This window comes from Hyperolius riggenbachi, chromosome 2 (genome assembly GCF_040937935.1).
Source record: "Hyperolius riggenbachi isolate aHypRig1 chromosome 2, aHypRig1.pri, whole genome shotgun sequence".
In the NCBI taxonomy this organism is placed as follows: Eukaryota; Metazoa; Chordata; class Amphibia; order Anura; family Hyperoliidae; genus Hyperolius; species Hyperolius riggenbachi.
In genome coordinates this window covers 140,532,956-140,542,869 of record NC_090647.1, presented here as the reverse complement: position 1 = coordinate 140,542,869, position 9,914 = coordinate 140,532,956, and the positions used below count along the sequence as shown (strand labels likewise).

General features: G+C 61.5%; 26 non-coding genes and 22 pseudogenes across 26 annotated transcripts; all 48 read left to right on the top strand.

The window, feature by feature from the left end:
• Window positions 1–73: 73 nt before the first annotated feature.
• LOC137551702 (5S ribosomal RNA) lies at window positions 74–192 on the top strand (annotated as a pseudogene).
• Window positions 193–275: 83 nt separating this feature from the next.
• LOC137548762 (5S ribosomal RNA) lies at window positions 276–394 on the top strand (annotated as a pseudogene).
• Window positions 395–626: 232 nt separating this feature from the next.
• LOC137552147 (5S ribosomal RNA) lies at window positions 627–745 on the top strand (annotated as a pseudogene).
• An 83-nt stretch (window positions 746–828) lies between these two features.
• Window positions 829–947, top strand: LOC137558563 (5S ribosomal RNA; annotated as a pseudogene).
• Window positions 948–1,041: 94 nt separating this feature from the next.
• On the top strand, window positions 1,042–1,160 carry LOC137548252 (5S ribosomal RNA; annotated as a pseudogene).
• An 83-nt stretch (window positions 1,161–1,243) lies between these two features.
• Window positions 1,244–1,362, top strand: LOC137557105 (5S ribosomal RNA; annotated as a pseudogene).
• A 232-nt stretch (window positions 1,363–1,594) lies between these two features.
• Window positions 1,595–1,713, top strand: LOC137552146 (5S ribosomal RNA; annotated as a pseudogene).
• Window positions 1,714–1,796: 83 nt separating this feature from the next.
• LOC137558559 (5S ribosomal RNA) lies at window positions 1,797–1,915 on the top strand (annotated as a pseudogene).
• A 94-nt stretch (window positions 1,916–2,009) lies between these two features.
• Window positions 2,010–2,128, top strand: LOC137548251 (5S ribosomal RNA; annotated as a pseudogene).
• Window positions 2,129–2,211: 83 nt separating this feature from the next.
• Window positions 2,212–2,330, top strand: LOC137559050 (5S ribosomal RNA; annotated as a pseudogene).
• Window positions 2,331–2,413: 83 nt separating this feature from the next.
• LOC137548575 (5S ribosomal RNA) lies at window positions 2,414–2,532 on the top strand (annotated as a pseudogene).
• Window positions 2,533–2,616: 84 nt separating this feature from the next.
• LOC137558788 (5S ribosomal RNA) lies at window positions 2,617–2,735 on the top strand (annotated as a pseudogene).
• Window positions 2,736–2,818: 83 nt separating this feature from the next.
• Window positions 2,819–2,937, top strand: LOC137551162 (5S ribosomal RNA; annotated as a pseudogene).
• Window positions 2,938–3,020: 83 nt separating this feature from the next.
• LOC137548920 (5S ribosomal RNA) lies at window positions 3,021–3,139 on the top strand (annotated as a pseudogene).
• An 83-nt stretch (window positions 3,140–3,222) lies between these two features.
• Window positions 3,223–3,341, top strand: LOC137552279 (5S ribosomal RNA). Its single transcript, XR_011027120.1, has one exon. It is a non-coding gene; the product is annotated as a 5S ribosomal RNA (ribosomal RNA).
• An 83-nt stretch (window positions 3,342–3,424) lies between these two features.
• LOC137557274 (5S ribosomal RNA) lies at window positions 3,425–3,543 on the top strand (annotated as a pseudogene).
• An 83-nt stretch (window positions 3,544–3,626) lies between these two features.
• On the top strand, window positions 3,627–3,745 carry LOC137557087 (5S ribosomal RNA). The gene has a single exon (XR_011029526.1). It is a non-coding gene; the product is annotated as a 5S ribosomal RNA (ribosomal RNA).
• An 83-nt stretch (window positions 3,746–3,828) lies between these two features.
• On the top strand, window positions 3,829–3,947 carry LOC137552267 (5S ribosomal RNA). Its single transcript, XR_011027119.1, has one exon. It is a non-coding gene; the product is annotated as a 5S ribosomal RNA (ribosomal RNA).
• An 83-nt stretch (window positions 3,948–4,030) lies between these two features.
• LOC137557075 (5S ribosomal RNA) lies at window positions 4,031–4,149 on the top strand. The gene has a single exon (XR_011029525.1). It is a non-coding gene; the product is annotated as a 5S ribosomal RNA (ribosomal RNA).
• An 83-nt stretch (window positions 4,150–4,232) lies between these two features.
• On the top strand, window positions 4,233–4,351 carry LOC137552256 (5S ribosomal RNA). Its single transcript, XR_011027118.1, has one exon. It is a non-coding gene; the product is annotated as a 5S ribosomal RNA (ribosomal RNA).
• Window positions 4,352–4,423: 72 nt separating this feature from the next.
• Window positions 4,424–4,542, top strand: LOC137557064 (5S ribosomal RNA). The gene has a single exon (XR_011029524.1). It is a non-coding gene; the product is annotated as a 5S ribosomal RNA (ribosomal RNA).
• Window positions 4,543–4,625: 83 nt separating this feature from the next.
• LOC137552244 (5S ribosomal RNA) lies at window positions 4,626–4,744 on the top strand. The gene has a single exon (XR_011027117.1). It is a non-coding gene; the product is annotated as a 5S ribosomal RNA (ribosomal RNA).
• Window positions 4,745–4,816: 72 nt separating this feature from the next.
• LOC137557053 (5S ribosomal RNA) lies at window positions 4,817–4,935 on the top strand. The gene has a single exon (XR_011029523.1). It is a non-coding gene; the product is annotated as a 5S ribosomal RNA (ribosomal RNA).
• Window positions 4,936–5,018: 83 nt separating this feature from the next.
• LOC137552231 (5S ribosomal RNA) lies at window positions 5,019–5,137 on the top strand. Its single transcript, XR_011027113.1, has one exon. It is a non-coding gene; the product is annotated as a 5S ribosomal RNA (ribosomal RNA).
• Window positions 5,138–5,209: 72 nt separating this feature from the next.
• LOC137557041 (5S ribosomal RNA) lies at window positions 5,210–5,328 on the top strand. Its single transcript, XR_011029522.1, has one exon. It is a non-coding gene; the product is annotated as a 5S ribosomal RNA (ribosomal RNA).
• Window positions 5,329–5,411: 83 nt separating this feature from the next.
• LOC137552219 (5S ribosomal RNA) lies at window positions 5,412–5,530 on the top strand. The gene has a single exon (XR_011027111.1). It is a non-coding gene; the product is annotated as a 5S ribosomal RNA (ribosomal RNA).
• Window positions 5,531–5,602: 72 nt separating this feature from the next.
• LOC137557028 (5S ribosomal RNA) lies at window positions 5,603–5,721 on the top strand. Its single transcript, XR_011029519.1, has one exon. It is a non-coding gene; the product is annotated as a 5S ribosomal RNA (ribosomal RNA).
• An 83-nt stretch (window positions 5,722–5,804) lies between these two features.
• On the top strand, window positions 5,805–5,923 carry LOC137557044 (5S ribosomal RNA; annotated as a pseudogene).
• Window positions 5,924–6,006: 83 nt separating this feature from the next.
• Window positions 6,007–6,125, top strand: LOC137558615 (5S ribosomal RNA; annotated as a pseudogene).
• Window positions 6,126–6,197: 72 nt separating this feature from the next.
• Window positions 6,198–6,316, top strand: LOC137552207 (5S ribosomal RNA). The gene has a single exon (XR_011027109.1). It is a non-coding gene; the product is annotated as a 5S ribosomal RNA (ribosomal RNA).
• Window positions 6,317–6,399: 83 nt separating this feature from the next.
• LOC137552195 (5S ribosomal RNA) lies at window positions 6,400–6,518 on the top strand. Its single transcript, XR_011027108.1, has one exon. It is a non-coding gene; the product is annotated as a 5S ribosomal RNA (ribosomal RNA).
• Window positions 6,519–6,590: 72 nt separating this feature from the next.
• LOC137557016 (5S ribosomal RNA) lies at window positions 6,591–6,709 on the top strand. Its single transcript, XR_011029517.1, has one exon. It is a non-coding gene; the product is annotated as a 5S ribosomal RNA (ribosomal RNA).
• An 83-nt stretch (window positions 6,710–6,792) lies between these two features.
• LOC137552184 (5S ribosomal RNA) lies at window positions 6,793–6,911 on the top strand. Its single transcript, XR_011027107.1, has one exon. It is a non-coding gene; the product is annotated as a 5S ribosomal RNA (ribosomal RNA).
• A 72-nt stretch (window positions 6,912–6,983) lies between these two features.
• LOC137551420 (5S ribosomal RNA) lies at window positions 6,984–7,102 on the top strand. The gene has a single exon (XR_011027021.1). It is a non-coding gene; the product is annotated as a 5S ribosomal RNA (ribosomal RNA).
• Window positions 7,103–7,185: 83 nt separating this feature from the next.
• LOC137552173 (5S ribosomal RNA) lies at window positions 7,186–7,304 on the top strand. Its single transcript, XR_011027106.1, has one exon. It is a non-coding gene; the product is annotated as a 5S ribosomal RNA (ribosomal RNA).
• Window positions 7,305–7,376: 72 nt separating this feature from the next.
• Window positions 7,377–7,495, top strand: LOC137552162 (5S ribosomal RNA). Its single transcript, XR_011027105.1, has one exon. It is a non-coding gene; the product is annotated as a 5S ribosomal RNA (ribosomal RNA).
• An 83-nt stretch (window positions 7,496–7,578) lies between these two features.
• Window positions 7,579–7,697, top strand: LOC137556904 (5S ribosomal RNA; annotated as a pseudogene).
• An 83-nt stretch (window positions 7,698–7,780) lies between these two features.
• LOC137555341 (5S ribosomal RNA) lies at window positions 7,781–7,899 on the top strand. The gene has a single exon (XR_011028031.1). It is a non-coding gene; the product is annotated as a 5S ribosomal RNA (ribosomal RNA).
• Window positions 7,900–7,982: 83 nt separating this feature from the next.
• Window positions 7,983–8,101, top strand: LOC137549674 (5S ribosomal RNA; annotated as a pseudogene).
• Window positions 8,102–8,184: 83 nt separating this feature from the next.
• LOC137558613 (5S ribosomal RNA) lies at window positions 8,185–8,303 on the top strand (annotated as a pseudogene).
• Window positions 8,304–8,379: 76 nt separating this feature from the next.
• On the top strand, window positions 8,380–8,498 carry LOC137557004 (5S ribosomal RNA). The gene has a single exon (XR_011029516.1). It is a non-coding gene; the product is annotated as a 5S ribosomal RNA (ribosomal RNA).
• Window positions 8,499–8,581: 83 nt separating this feature from the next.
• Window positions 8,582–8,700, top strand: LOC137547734 (5S ribosomal RNA; annotated as a pseudogene).
• Window positions 8,701–8,783: 83 nt separating this feature from the next.
• On the top strand, window positions 8,784–8,902 carry LOC137552151 (5S ribosomal RNA). The gene has a single exon (XR_011027104.1). It is a non-coding gene; the product is annotated as a 5S ribosomal RNA (ribosomal RNA).
• An 83-nt stretch (window positions 8,903–8,985) lies between these two features.
• LOC137556992 (5S ribosomal RNA) lies at window positions 8,986–9,104 on the top strand. The gene has a single exon (XR_011029515.1). It is a non-coding gene; the product is annotated as a 5S ribosomal RNA (ribosomal RNA).
• Window positions 9,105–9,187: 83 nt separating this feature from the next.
• Window positions 9,188–9,306, top strand: LOC137553643 (5S ribosomal RNA). The gene has a single exon (XR_011027274.1). It is a non-coding gene; the product is annotated as a 5S ribosomal RNA (ribosomal RNA).
• An 83-nt stretch (window positions 9,307–9,389) lies between these two features.
• Window positions 9,390–9,508, top strand: LOC137552140 (5S ribosomal RNA). The gene has a single exon (XR_011027103.1). It is a non-coding gene; the product is annotated as a 5S ribosomal RNA (ribosomal RNA).
• An 83-nt stretch (window positions 9,509–9,591) lies between these two features.
• LOC137552129 (5S ribosomal RNA) lies at window positions 9,592–9,710 on the top strand. The gene has a single exon (XR_011027102.1). It is a non-coding gene; the product is annotated as a 5S ribosomal RNA (ribosomal RNA).
• An 83-nt stretch (window positions 9,711–9,793) lies between these two features.
• Window positions 9,794–9,912, top strand: LOC137558612 (5S ribosomal RNA; annotated as a pseudogene).
• Window positions 9,913–9,914: the final 2 nt, after the last annotated feature.

Below are 9,914 nucleotides of genomic sequence, written 5' to 3'. Positions count from 1 at the left end.
TTTGAGGCCCAATGGCTATGAGCACGCGTGGGAAGCCTCACTTTCAAGGCGCCGGAACGGCGCCTTGGAGGTTGCTTGCGGCCACACTAAGCCGAAAGCGCCCACTCTCGTCAGATCGCGGAAGCTAAGCGGTTTCAGGCCTGGTTAGTAGCTGCATGGGAGACCGGCTGTGAACCCCAGGTGCTGCAGGTGTTTTTTTGGGTTTGAGGCCCAATGGCTATGAGCACGCGTGGGAAGCCTCACCTTCAAGGCGCCGGAACGGCGCCTTGGAGGTTGCCTGCGGCCACTCTAAGCCGAAAGCGCCCGCTCTCGTCAGATCGCGGAAGCTAAGCAGCTTCAGGCCTGGTTAGTAGCTGCATGGGAGACCGGCTGTGAACCCCAGGTGCTGCAGGCGGTTTTTTTGGGTTTGAGGCCCAATGGCTATGAGCACGCGTGGGAAGCCTCACCTTCAAAGATGCCTGCGGCCACACTAAGCCGAAAGCGTCAGATCGCGGAAGCTAAGCGGTTTCAGGCCTGGTTAGTAGCTGCATGGGAGACCGGCTGTGAACCCCTGGTGCTGCAGGCATTTTTTTGGGTTTGAGGCCCAATGGCTATGAGCACGCGTGGGAAGCCACACCTTGGAGGTTACCTGCGGCCACACTAAGCCGAAAGCGCCCGCTCTCGTCAGATCGTGGAAGCTAAGTGGCTTCAGGCCTGGTTAGTAGCTGCATGGGAGACCGGCTGTGAACCCTAGGTGCTGCAGGCGTTTTTTTGGGTTTGAGGCCCAATGGCTATGAGCACGCGTGGGAAGCCTCACCTTCAAGGCGCCGGAACGGCGCCTTGGAGGTTGCCTGCGGCCACACTAAGCCGAAAGCGCCCGCTCTCGTCAGATCGCGGAAGCTAAGCGGCTTCAGGCCTGGTTAGTAGCTGCTTGGGAGACCGACTGTGAACCCCAGGTGCTGCAGGTGTTTTTTTGGGTTTGAGGCCCAATGGCTATGAGCACGCGTGGGAAGCCTCACCTTCAAGGCGCCGGAACGGCGCCTTAACGGCGCCTTGCAGTTTGCCTGCGGCCACACTAAGCCGAAAGCGCCCGCTCTCGTCAGATCGCGGAAGCTAAGCGGCTTCAGGCCTTGTTAGTAGCTGCATGGGAGACCGGCTGTGAACCCCAGGTGCTGCAGGCGGTTTTTTGGGTTTGAGGCCCAATGGCTATGAGCACGCGTGGGAAGCCTCACCTTCAAGGCGCCGGAACGGCGCCTTGGAGGTTGCCTGCGGCCACACTAAGCTGAAAGCGCCCGCTCTCGTCAGATCGCGGAAGCTAAGCGGCTTCAGGCCTGGTTAGTAGCTGCATGGGAGACCGGCTGTGAACCCCAGGTGCTGCAGGCGGTTTTTTTGGGTTTGAGGCCCAATGGCTATGAGCACGCGTGGGAAGCCTCACCTTCAAAGATGCCTGCGGCCACACTAAGCCGAAAGCGTCAGATCGCGGAAGCTAAGCGGTTTCAGGCCTGGTTAGTAGCTGCATGGGAGACCGGCTGTGAACCCCTGGTGCTGCAGGCATTTTTTTGGGTTTGAGGCCCAATGGCTATGAGCACGCGTGGGAAGCCACACCTTGGAGGTTACCTGCGGCCACACTAAGCCGAAAGCGCCCGCTCTCGTCAGATCGTGGAAGCTAAGTGGCTTCAGGCCTGGTTAGTAGCTGCATGGGAGACCGGCTGTGAACCCTAGGTGCTGCAGGCGTTTTTTTGGGTTTGAGGCCCAATGGCTATGAGCACGCGTGGGAAGCCTCACCTTCAAGGCGCCGGAACGGCGCCTTGGAGGTTGCCTGCGGCCACACTAAGCCGAAAGCGCCCGCTCTCGTCAGATCGCGGAAGCTAAGCGGCTTCAGGCCTGGTTAGTAGCTGCTTGGGAGACCGACTGTGAACCCCAGGTGCTGCAGGTGTTTTTTTGGGTTTGAGGCCCAATGGCTATGAGCACGCGTGGGAAGCCTCACCTTCAAGGCGCCGGAACGGCGCCTTAACGGCGCCTTGCAGTTTGCCTGCGGCCACACTAAGCCGAAAGCGCCCGCTCTCGTCAGATCGCGGAAGCTAAGCGGCTTCAGGCCTTGTTAGTAGCTGCATGGGAGACCGGCTGTGAACCCCAGGTGCTGCAGGCGGTTTTTTGGGTTTGAGGCCCAATGGCTATGAGCACGCGTGGGAAGCCTCACCTTCAAGGCGCCGGAACGGCGCCTTGGAGGTTGCCTGCGGCCACACTAAGCTGAAAGCGCCCGCTCTCGTCAGATCGCGGAAGCTAAGCGGCTTCAGGCCTGGTTAGTAGCTGCATGGGAGACCGGCTGTGAACCCCAGGTGCTGCAGGTGTTTTTTTGGGTTTGAGGCCCAATGGCTATGAGCACGCGTGGGAAGCCTCACCTTCAAGGCGCCGGAACGGCGCCTTGGAGGTTGCCTGCGGCCACACTAAGCCGAAAGCGCCTGCTCTCGTCAGATTGCGGAAGCTAAGCGGCTTCAGGCCTGGTTAGTAGCTGCATGGGAGACCGGCTGTGAACCCCAGGTGCTGCAGGCGTTTTTTTTGGGTTTGAGGCCCAATGGCTATGAGCACGCGTGGGAAGCCTCACCTTCAAGGCGCCGGAACGGCGCCTTGGAGGTTGCCTGCGGCCACACTAAGCCGAAAGCGCCCGCTCTCGTCAGATTGCGGAAGCTAAGCGGCTTCAGGCCTGGTTAGTAGCTGCATGGGAGACCGGCTGTGAACCCCAGGTGCTGCAGGCGTTTTTTTGGGTTTGAGGCCCAATGGCTATGCGCACGCGTGGGAAGCCTCACCTTCAAGGCGCCGGAACGGCGCCTTGGAGGTTGCCTGTGGCCACACTAAGCCGAAAGCGCCCGCTCTCGTCAGATCGCGGAAGCTAAGCGGCTTCAGGCCTGGTTAGTAGCTGCATGGGAGACTGGCTGTGAACCCCAGGTGGTGCAGGCGGTTTTTTGGGTTTGAGGCCCAATGGCTATGAGCACGCGTGGGAAGCCTCACCTTCAAGGCGCCGGAACCGCGCCGTGGAGGTTACCTGCGGCCACACTAAGCCGAAAGCGCCTGCTCTCGTCAGATTGCGGAAGCTAAGCGGCTTCAGGCCTGGTTAGTAGCTGCATGGGAGACCGGCTGTGAACCCCAGGTGCTGCAGGTGTTTTTTTGGGTTTGAGGCCCAATGGCTATGAGCACGCGTGGGAAGCCTCACCTTCAAGGCGCCGGAACGGCACCCTGGAGGTTGCCTGCGGCCACACTAAGCCGAAAGCGCCCGCTCTCGTCAGATCGCGGAAGCTAAGCGGCTTCAGGCCTGGTTAGTAGCTGCATGGGAGACCGGCTGTGAACCCCAGGTGCTGCAGGCGTTGTTTTGGGTTTGAGGCCCAATGGCTATGAGCACGCGTGGGAAGCCTCACCTTCAAGGCGCCGGAACGGCGCCTTGGAGGTTGCCTGCGGCCACACTAAGCCGAAAGCGCCCGCTCTCGTCAGATCGCGGAAGCTAAGCGGCTTCAGGCCTGGTTAGTAGCTGCATGGGAGACCGGCTGTGAACCCCAGGTGCTGCAGGTGTTGTTTTGGGTTTGAGGCCCAATGGCTATGAGCACGCGTGGGAAGCCTCACCTTCAAGGCGCCGGAACGGCGCCTTGCAGGTTGCCTGCGGCCACACTAAGCCGAAAGCGCCCGCTCTCGTCAGATCGCGGAAGCTAAGCGGCTTCAGGCCTGGTTAGTAGCTGCATGGGAGACCGGCTGTGAACCCCAGGTGCTGCAGGCATTGTTTTGGGTTTGAGGCCCAATGGCTATGAGCACGCGTGGGAAGCCTCACCTTCAAGGCGCTGGAACGGCGCCCTGGAGGTTGCCTGCGGCCACACTAAGCCGAAAGCGCCCGCTCTCGTCAGATCGCGGAAGCTAAGCGGCTTCAGGCCTGGTTAGTAGCTGCATGGGAGACCGGCTGTGAACCCCAGGTGCTGCAGGCGTTGTTTTGGGTTTGAGGCCCAATGGCTATGAGCACGCGTGGGAAGCCTCACCTTCAAGGCGCCGGAACAGCGCCTTGGAGGTTGCCTGCGGCCACACTAAGCCGAAAGCGCCCGCTCTCGTCAGATCGCGGAAGCTAAGCGGCTTCAGGCCTGGTTAGTAGCTGCATGGGAGACCGGCTGTGAACCCCAGGTGCTGCAGGCATTGTTTTGGGTTTGAGGCCCAATGGCTATGAGCACGCGTGGGAAGCCTCACCTTCAAGGCGCCGGAACGGCGCCCTGGAGGTTGCCTGCGGCCACACTAAGCCGAAAGCGCCCGCTCTCGTCAGATCGCGGAAGCTAAGCGGCTTCAGGCCTGGTTAGTAGCTGCATGGGAGACCGGCTGTGAACCCCAGGTGCTGCAGGCGTTGTTTTGGGTTTGAGGCCCAATGGCTATGAGCACGCGTGGGAAGCCTCACCTTCAAGGCGCCTTGGAGGTTGCCTGCGGCCACACTAAGCCGAAAGCGCCCGCTCTCGTCAGATCGCGGAAGCTAAGCGGCTTCAGGCCTGGTTAGTAGCTGCATGGGAGACCGGCTGTGAACCCCAGGTGCTGCAGGCATTGTTTTGGGTTTGAGGCCCAATGGCTATGAGCACGCGTGGGAAGCCTCACCTTCAAGGCGCCGGAACGGCGCCCTGGAGGTTGCCTGCGGCCACACTAAGCCGAAAGCGCCCGCTCTCGTCAGATCGCGGAAGCTAAGCGGCTTCAGGCCTGGTTAGTAGCTGCATGGGAGACCGGCTGTGAACCCCAGGTGCTGCAGGCGTTGTTTTGGGTTTGAGGCCCAATGGCTATGAGCACGCGTGGGAAGCCTCACCTTCAAGGCGCCTTGGAGGTTGCCTGCGGCCACACTAAGCCGAAAGCGCCCGCTCTCGTCAGATCGCGGAAGCTAAGCGGCTTCAGGCCTGGTTAGTAGCTGCATGGGAGACCGGCTGTGAACCCCAGGTGCTGCAGGCATTGTTTTGGGTTTGAGGCCCAATGGCTATGAGCACGCGTGGGAAGCCTCACCTTCAAGGCGCCGGAACGGCGCCCTGGAGGTTGCCTGCGGCCACACTAAGCCGAAAGCGCCCGCTCTCGTCAGATCGCGGAAGCTAAGCGGCTTCAGGCCTGGTTAGTAGCTGCATGGGAGACCGGCTGTGAACCCCAGGTGCTGCAGGCGATGTTTTGGGTTTGAGGCCCAATGGCTATGAGCACGCGTGGGAAGCCTCACCTTCAAGGCGCCTTGGAGGTTGCCTGCGGCCACACTAAGCCGAAAGCGCCCGCTCTCGTCAGATCGCGGAAGCTAAGCGGCTTCAGGCCTGGTTAGTAGCTGCATGGGAGACCGGCTGTGAACCCCAGGTGCTGCAGGCATTGTTTTGGGTTTGAGGCCCAATGGCTATGAGCACGCGTGGAAAGCCTCACCTTCAAGGCGCCGGAACGGCGCCCTGGAGGTTGCCTGCGGCCACACTAAGCCGAAAGCGCCCGCTCTCGTCAGATCGCGGAAGCTAAGCGGCTTCAGGCCTGGTTAGTAGCTGCATGGGAGACCGGCTGTGAACCCCAGGTGCTGCAGGCGTTGTTTTGGGTTTGAGGCCCAATGGCTATGAGCACGCGTGGGAAGCCTCACCTTCAAGGCGCCTTGGAGGTTGCCTGCGGCCACACTAAGCCGAAAGCGCCCGCTCTCGTCAGATCGCGGAAGCTAAGCGGCTTCAGGCCTGGTTAGTAGCTGCATGGGAGACCGGCTGTGAACCCCAGGTGCTGCAGGCATTGTTTTGGGTTTGAGGCCCAATGGCTATGAGCACGCGTGGGAAGCCTCACCTTCAAGGCGCCGGAACGGCGCCCTGGAGGTTGCCTGCGGCCACACTAAGCCGAAAGCGCCCGCTCTCGTCAGATCGCGGAAGCTAAGCGGCTTCAGGCCTGGTTAGTAGCTGCATGGGAGTCCGGCTGTGAACCCCAGGTGCTGCAGGCATTGTTTTGGGTTTGAGGCCCAATGGCTATGAGCACGCGTGGGAAGCCTCACCTTCAAGGCGCCGGAACGGCGCCCTGGAGGTTGCCTGCGGCCACACTAAGCCGAAAGCGCCCGCTCTCGTCAGATCGTGGAAGCTAAGCGGCTTCAGGCCTGGTTAGTAGCTGCATGGGAGACCGGCTGTGAACCCCAGGTGCTGCAGGCGTTGTTTTGGGTTTGAGGCCCAATGGCTATGAGCACGCGTGGGAAGCCTCACCTTCAAGGCGCCTTGGAGGTTGCCTGCGGCCACACTAAGCCGAAAGCGCCCGCTCTCGTCAGATCGCGGAAGCTAAGCGGCTTCAGGCCTGGTTAGTAGCTGCATGGGAGACCGGCTGTGAACCCCAGGTGCTGCAGGCGTTGTTTTGGGTTTGAGGCCCAATGGCTATGAGCACGCGTGGGAAGCCTCACCTTCAAGGCGCCGGAACGGCGCCTTGGCGGTTGCCTGCGGCCACACTAAGCCGAAAGCGCCCGCTCTCGTCAGATCGCGGAAGCTAAGCGGCTTCAGGCCTGGTTAGTAGCTGCATGGGAGACCGGCTGTGAACCCCAGGTGCTGCAGGCGTTGTTTTGGGTTTGAGGCCCAATGGCTATGAGCACGCGTGGGAAGCCTCACCTTCAAGGCGCCTTGGAGGTTGCCTGCGGCCACACTAAGCCGAAAGCGCCCGCTCTCGTCAGATCGCGGAAGCTAAGCGGCTTCAGGCCTGGTTAGTAGCTGCATGGGAGACCGGCTGTGAACCCCAGGTGCTGCAGGCATTGTTTTGGGTTTGAGGCCCAATGGCTATGAGCACGCGTGGGAAGCCTCACCTTCAAGGCGCCGGAACGGCGCCCTGGAGGTTGCCTGCGGCCACACTAAGCCGAAAGCGCCCGCTCTCGTCAGATCGCGGAAGCTAAGCGGCTTCAGGCCTGGTTAGTAGCTGCATGGGAGACCGGCTGTGAACCCCAGGTGCTGCAGGCGTTGTTTTGGGTTTGAGGCCCAATGGCTATGAGCACGCGTGGGAAGCCTCACCTTCAAGGCGCCTTGGAGGTTGCCTGCGGCCACACTAAGCCGAAAGCGCCCGCTCTCGTCAGATCGCGGAAGCTAAGCGGCTTCAGGCCTGGTTAGTAGCTGCATGGGAGACCTGCTGTGAACCCCAGGTGCTGCAGGCATTGTTTTGGGTTTGAGGCCCAATGGCTATGAGCACGCGTGGGAAGCCTCACCTTCAAGGGGCCGGAACGGCGCCCTGGAGGTTGCCTGCGGCCACACTAAGCCGAAAGCGCCCGCTCTCGTCAGATCGCGGAAGCTAAGCGGCTTCAGGCCTGGTTAGTAGCTGCATGGGAGACCGGCTGTGAACCCCAGGTGCTGCAGGCGTTGTTTTGGGTTTGAGGCCCAATGGCTATGAGCACGCGTGGGAAGCCTCACCTTCAAGGCGCCTTGGAGGTTGCCTGCGGCCACACTAAGCCGAAAGCGCCCGCTCTCGTCAGATCGCGGAAGCTAAGCGGCTTCAGGCCTGGTTAGTAGCTGCATGGGAGACCGGCTGTGAACCCCAGGTGCTGCAGGCGTTGTTTTGGGTTTGAGGCCCAATGGCTATGAGCACGCGTGGGAAGCCTCACCTTCAAGGCGCCGGAACGGCGCCTTGGAGGTTGCCTGCGGCCACACTAAGCCGAGAGCGCCCGCTCTCGTCAGATCGCGGAAGCTAAGCGGCTTCAGGCCTGGTTAGTAGCTGCATGGGAGACCGGCTGTGAACCCCAGGTGCTGCAGGCATTGTTTTGGGTTTGAGGCCCAATGGCTATGAGCACGCGTGGGAAGCCTCACCTTCAAGGCGCCGGAACGGCGCCCTGGAGGTTGCCTGCGGCCACACTAAGCCGAAAGCGCCCGCTCTCGTCAGATCGCGGAAGTTAAGCGGCTTCAGGCCTGGTTAGTAGCTGCATGGGAGACCGGCTGTGAACCCCAGGTGCTGCAGGCGTTGTTTTGGGTTTGAGGCCCAATGGCTATGAGCACGCGTGGGAAGCCTCATCTTCAAGGCGCCGGAACGGCGCCTTGGAGGTTGCCTGCGGCCACACTAAGCCGAAAGCGCCCGCTCTTGTCAGATCGCGGAAGCTAAGCGGCTTCAGCCCTGGTTAGTAGCTGCATGGGAGACCGGCTGTGAACCCCAGGTGCTGCAGGCATTGTTTTGGGTTTGAGGCCCAATGGCTATGAGCACGCGTGGGAAGCCTCACCTTCAAGGCGCCGGAACGGCGCCCTGGAGGTTGCCTGCGGCCACACTAAGCCGAAAGCGCCCGCTCTCGTCAGATCGTGGAAGCTAAGCGGCTTCAGGCCTGGTTAGTAGCTGCATGGGAGACCGGCTGTGAACCCCAGGTGCTGCAGGCGTTGTTTGAGGCCCAATGGCTATGAGCACGCGTGGGAAGCCTCACCTTCAAGGCGCCGGAACGGCGCCTTGGAGGTTGCCTGCGGCCACACTAAGCCGAAAGCGCCCGCTCTCGTCAGATCGCGGAAGCTAAGCGGCTTCAGGCCTGGTTAGTAGCTGCATGGGAGACCGGCTGTGAACCCCAGGTGCTGCAGGCATTGTTTTGGGTTTGAGGCCCAATGGCTATGAGCACGCGTGGGAAGCCTCACCTTCAAGGCGCCGGAACGGCGCCCTGGAGGTTGCCTGCGGCCACACTAAGCCGAAAGCGCCCGCTCTCGTCAGATCGCGGAAGCTAAGCGGCTTCAGGCATGGTTAGTAGCTGCATGGGAGACCGGCTGTGAACCCCAGGTGCTGCAGGCGTTGTTTTGGGTTTGAGGCCCAATGGCTATGAGCACGCGTGGGAAGCCTCACCTTCAAGGCGCCGGAACGGCGCCTTGGAGGTTGCCTGCGGCCACACTAAGCCGAAAGCGCCCGCTCTCGTCAGATCGCGGAAGCTAAGCGGCTTCAGGCCTGGTTAGTAGCTGCATGGGAGACCGGCTGTGAACCCCAGGTGCTGCAGGCGTTGTTTTGGGTTTGAGGCCCAATGGCTATGAGCACGCGTGGGAAGCCTCACCTTCAAGGCGCCGGAACGGCGCCCTGGAGGTTGCCTGCGGCCACACTAAGCCGAAAGCGCCCGCTCTCGTCAGATCGCGGAAGCTAAGCGGCTTCAGGCCTGGTTAGTAGCTGCATGGGAGACCGGCTGTGAACCCCAGGTGCTGCAGGCATTGTTTTGGGTTTGAGGCCCAATGGCTATGAGCACGCGTGGGAAGCCTCACCTTCAAGGCGCCGGAACGGCGCCCTGGAGGTTGCCTGCGGCCACACTAAGCCGAAAGCGCCCGCTCTCATCAGATCGCGGAAGCTAAGCGGCTTCAGGCCTGGTTAGTAGCTGCATGGGAGACCGGCTGTGAACCCCAGGTGCTGCAGGCGTTGTTTTGGGTTTGAGGCCCAATGGCTATGAGCACGCGTGGGAAGCCCCACCTTCAAGGCGCCGGAACGGCGCCTTGGAGGTTGCCTGCGGCCACACTAAGCCGAAAGCGCCCGCTCTCGTCAGATCGCGGAAGCTAAGCGGCTTCAGGCCTGGTTAGTAGCTGCATGGGAGACCGGCTGTGAACCCCAGGTGCTGCAGGCGTTGTTTTGGGTTTGAGGCCCAATGGCTATGAGCACGCGTGGGAAGCCTCACCTTCAAGGCGCCGGAACGGCGCCCTGGAGGTTGCCTGCGGCCACACTAAGCCGAAAGCGCCCGCTCTCGTCAGATCGCGGAAGCTAAGCGGCTTCAGGCCTGGTTAGTAGCTGCATGGGAGACCGGCTGTGAACCCCAGGTGCTGCAGGCGTTGTTTTGGGTTTGAGGCCCAATGGCTATGAGCACGCGTGGGAAGCCTCACCTTCAAGGCGCCGGAACGGCGCCTTGGAGGTTGCCTGCGGCCACACTAAGCCGAAAGCGCCCGCTCTCGTCAGATCGTGGAAGCTAAGCGGCTTCAGGCCTGGTTAGTAGCTGCATGGGAGACCGGCTGTGAACCCCAGGTGCTGCAGGCGTT